The following is a 4,612-nucleotide window of genomic DNA, read 5'->3' on the forward strand; positions in this document are numbered from 1 at the left end:
GTTACATTGTTTATTTACGAACGCTTTGACAAACAATTTAGTGTTTGGCAAAACGTTCGTCATACCGGCTCGGTTGAGAGTCCCGGCCGGCTTCCTCCAGCCACTAGAAAGAGAGGGAAGAGAAAAGGAGAGAAGATACCAGTGGAAAGTGAAAAGTGCGCGTTGAATAGAGGAGAAGGCGGCTGGAGTACGTGTCTCCGACCTACCATAAAGTTTTCGTTCGATGAAAACATTTCCGGCAGACCATGGATTCAAGGCCGTACGGGACCGTCTAACCGGCTAATGGCTTTGGGGCGGAAATCCAAACAATAGGATGATTCATCCTGAGAAAAGCAAACTCGTCGATTCGAACCTCGAATATTCTTTCAAATCGTGCCGTTCGGCCTTCACTCAAATTGCTTACGGAAACTTGAGTTGATGACTCGCGCTCGAGAGTTGAACGGGATATTCGTGGTTCTCATTTCATGGCTACTGACATACAAGATCGTTGGATTTTAAAGCAATAATTGTAGGGGACAATTTTCACGTTTAACTGACAGATTCCATAGGTCCACCATGAACATAATAATTAATGATGTGTGCAAATCAACGCGACAATTAAATAATTACATTCAGTTCTTGCAAATTAAAATATCTTCGATGCCACCGATTGATGTGATTAACAATTTTTACGACTCTCAGAATTTAAAAATTTCAATGTTATTTGAAGAACACAAATTTAAGTGCCAAGAAAAATTGATGATTTGATTAATGATGCTCAAACTGATAGAAACAGATTTCACAACACCAGACTGAACGATAAGTGGTTCAATAATCTATCGGATACTGCTTTACCAGAAAATATTGCTGAAGTTGCTAGTCTAGGAAAAAGTATGGCGTGAAAATAGAAAAAATCAAACACCGGTGTACGATCTAATAGCCAGTGTTTAGTCTAATAGCAACAAAATACGAGAGGTAGATTAGGATCGCGCCAGACTGAATATCGAAAGTAATATATCTCGGGTTATGAATTCGGGCTGCGCCGTAAAGTCAAGAATCATACAATCCTGGAAAGAAATCAGACAGCGGAAAAATTTGCAAAAGAAAAACCTCAGATTATTTTTGTTAATGCGGACGAGGGTCATACTACCGTCGCCATAAAAAGAGAAGATTATAACGCGAAAGTTAGTGCATTATTAGAAGATCGGGAAAATTACGTTAAAAGAAGTAAGAATACAAGCAAAAAAATTGCAAGGGTAGTCACAAAACTAATTAATAAATGGAAATCGAAAAAATATCTTAATGAACTTACCGCGAAACAATTAAAAGTTTATCACGCTAACCCTTCGAGATTATATGGCCTTCCAAAAATTCACAAGACAGGTGCCCCACTTAGGCTAATCGTTTCTTATGTAGGTTGTACTACTTACCAATTAGCAACATTAACCAAAAATATTATTGCAAATAATATTGAAGCTCCTAAATCGAGAGTGCTTAACAGCTTCGATTATTGAAGAAAATGAGGAACTTTAGGATCCCGGATAATGATGTCTTCGCGTGATTAGACTTGGTTTCCCTTTTTACAAATGTACCGAAAAAAAGGCAGTCGAGGCGGTTCGTAGTAGGTGGAATCAAATTCGCGAACAAACAAAAATTCCAGGGACACATTTTGAGGAAGGACTTCGATTATGTCTAAATAGTACAGATTTTAATTTCAAAAACCAAACTTATTTTCAAAAAAGAGGACTACTAATGGGCTCTCCCCTTTCGCCGATTTTAGAAGATTTAGTTATGGACGACCTGGAAACGGGTATTTTACCGAAAATTGGTTTTCAAGTACCGTTGTATGTCCTTCATGTCGACGACATACTAGTAGCTCTTCAAATTTGCTCTTCTCAAATCATTCAAATGATTATGAGAATAATTCACGTTAGAGAAGGAACAAAATAGGGCGATAAACTTTATGGATGTAACTCTTCACAGGAATGACGTTCAAGAAATAAAGTGTAATTGGTACCGCACACACACACACATGGTCTGGTAGATGCCTAAATTTTGATTCAAATCACCGGCAAATGTACAAAAAAGTATACTTTTTAAAATGGTTGACTGAGTCATTCTTCTTTCGGATAAACAATATCATCAAGAAAATTTGCGATTAGTGGAAGACACACTTCGCGACATCTTTTACCCGGAAAAATTGGTTAAAGATAATATAAATTTCAGAATACATATCTTGGCCCAAAATGAACAACGTAGAGTTGACTAAATAGTTTAAAACGCGTAAATTAGATCTTTTATTAGCATTTCATATGTTGAAGTTCTATCTGAGGGAATTGCGAGAGTTCTCGGGTGTTATGACATAACTACGGCGTTTAAAAACAAAAGAGACTTTACGTCGAGCCTGAGGCCCACTAAAAATAAATTACATGAATCGGCAAATAGCGATATTGTTTATATTTGTCATATTGTTGGTAATGAGAATGCTGTCAATTAAAGAACCGACGTGGAAAAACTTTCAAAAATATACTATCCTGTTGTAAAGCGAAACAAATTTTGAGAACACGTGGTTACTAGATTGGTCGCCTCCTAAAGGGAACCGGCAATCGTTCATCTAAATTTTTAGGTAGAATTACGACCACAGCCCTTTTTAAAATTAAAGCACCATTCCTTCTCACCCCGTAAATTGTAAAAGTGAAGGACCTCTATGAATACTTTTTCAGTTTTTTCGTGATTTAAAACGCAGCGGATGTCTCTCATTTTCTTTACGTCGAAAACTATCCTTTTTATATTCACAGAAATTTTGTTTTATAAAAATTGTCAATCGTTGATTTTTTATTTCTTTCCATTAACTTCATCTCAAACTTCAAGTGTGTGTCTCTGTGCGACGTTTTTGTGATTTTTGGTATTCTCATAAGATCCTAATGCCAATGAAAAATTTCTTCAAACAAAAACATCAGTATCCAGACGTTTGCGATTCTTACGTCTGGGTTTCTTTTTCTTCAAAAACTTTCACATAAATCTGCATTTTTTTACTTCTTCTGCAGTTTAAAAATCTGATTTATTCTCCTTGAATCTTCGCAATATTTATGAAATTTTATGATGTAATTTATTTTTTATTTGGCAACGTTATAAAATTGAAACCTTTTGCTTAAAATATTCTACTCTTTTTCGAAATTTAAGCAAATATTTGATGTTATGAAATCTTTTTGAATTGTCTACTAAAAATCATTTTTCAAATTTAAAAATCGAAAAAAAATTGTTTGAGGAACCTCAAGAATTTTGTTTATCACCCTGAATTTTTATAAAAGTCCTAAAATATCTTATAAGTTTGCATTGTTTTTGAATCGCTTCAAAACTTCTAAATATCTCTTAAATTTACTAAAATTTTTTATAAAATTATATATGACAGGATGTTGTTCTAAAACTTTTAATCTCTTTTTTTTTAATTTTATGAAATAATTTAAAACCTTTTTGTGATATTTCTCAATGTGCTCTGAGAACTCATTAGTAAAAAATTGCTTCACATTTTCCTATGAATCTTAACTATATATTTTTAATTCTCTTGACGCCCTACAAAATTGAGTTTATCTAAATTTTCATTAAATCCTAAAAAATGGAAATAATTGTTTTAAAGTCATCCATATTTTTTTTAACCAATTTTCAACCAAATTCAGGAATTATAGTGAGGTAGCAAAATGTTAAGAAAAAAAATTTCACAACATAAAATACTTAATTTAAAAAAATAAAAGAAAGTTAAAATCAATTCTTTATCTACTTCAATGTTGTGAAAAAATTAGTCAGCTAACAATTATTTGATCTTTTCATGAATGGTAACATAAAAAGCATTAAACAATAATTTTCATTCAAACATGGAAATAATTTGTACTCGACATTTTTTAAAATTTTATATTCATTTTTGAAATATTTTTTTATTGGTAACTTTTGATACTAATTTCAGAGATCAAATAAAACATACTTACCATTAAAATATAATTCTGTTATAAAAGATTCAAATAACTTTAATTTTATATGTTTTTTTATATTTGAACTTTTATTTTTGAAATTTTTATTTATTCTTGAACTTTTAAACAAAATTCCAGAAAATGTCAGTTTTAATAGAATCAGTTCATAATTAATTAATCAGTTCACAAAATAAAAAAGCATGTAACAATTATTTTCATCATAAAATTCAAATAATGTTTACATTATGTGTATAATCTCCTTTGAATTTTGAAACAGTATTTCTATACGTCTAATTTATTAATAACCTTTGTAACTAATTCAAAGAAATATGAAGAAAGTGAGAAGAAAATTATCAGCTATTAATTAATTAAAAGTTTCCTAAGATGAAAATCCTAAAATAACTTTTTTCACTGAAATAATCAATTTATTTTTCATTTATATATATTTTCAACTATTTTTCTTCCTGAAAATCTTACTTATCCATTACTTTTAATTATTGTTTTTGTACAAAATGAAGTACATGTACATATAATTTTGAACATTTAATTCAGATAACACAGGCCCACAAAAAGAAAAAAGTATCCTGAGCAGATCACCTGACAGGTGTATTCTTATGTATTTTTCGTCGCTAAATCCGAAAAACTAAAAAGTGAAAAATGATCTGAGT

Source organism: Belonocnema kinseyi, chromosome 8 (genome assembly GCF_010883055.1).
Source record: "Belonocnema kinseyi isolate 2016_QV_RU_SX_M_011 chromosome 8, B_treatae_v1, whole genome shotgun sequence".
NCBI classification, from domain to species: domain Eukaryota; kingdom Metazoa; phylum Arthropoda; class Insecta; order Hymenoptera; family Cynipidae; genus Belonocnema; species Belonocnema kinseyi.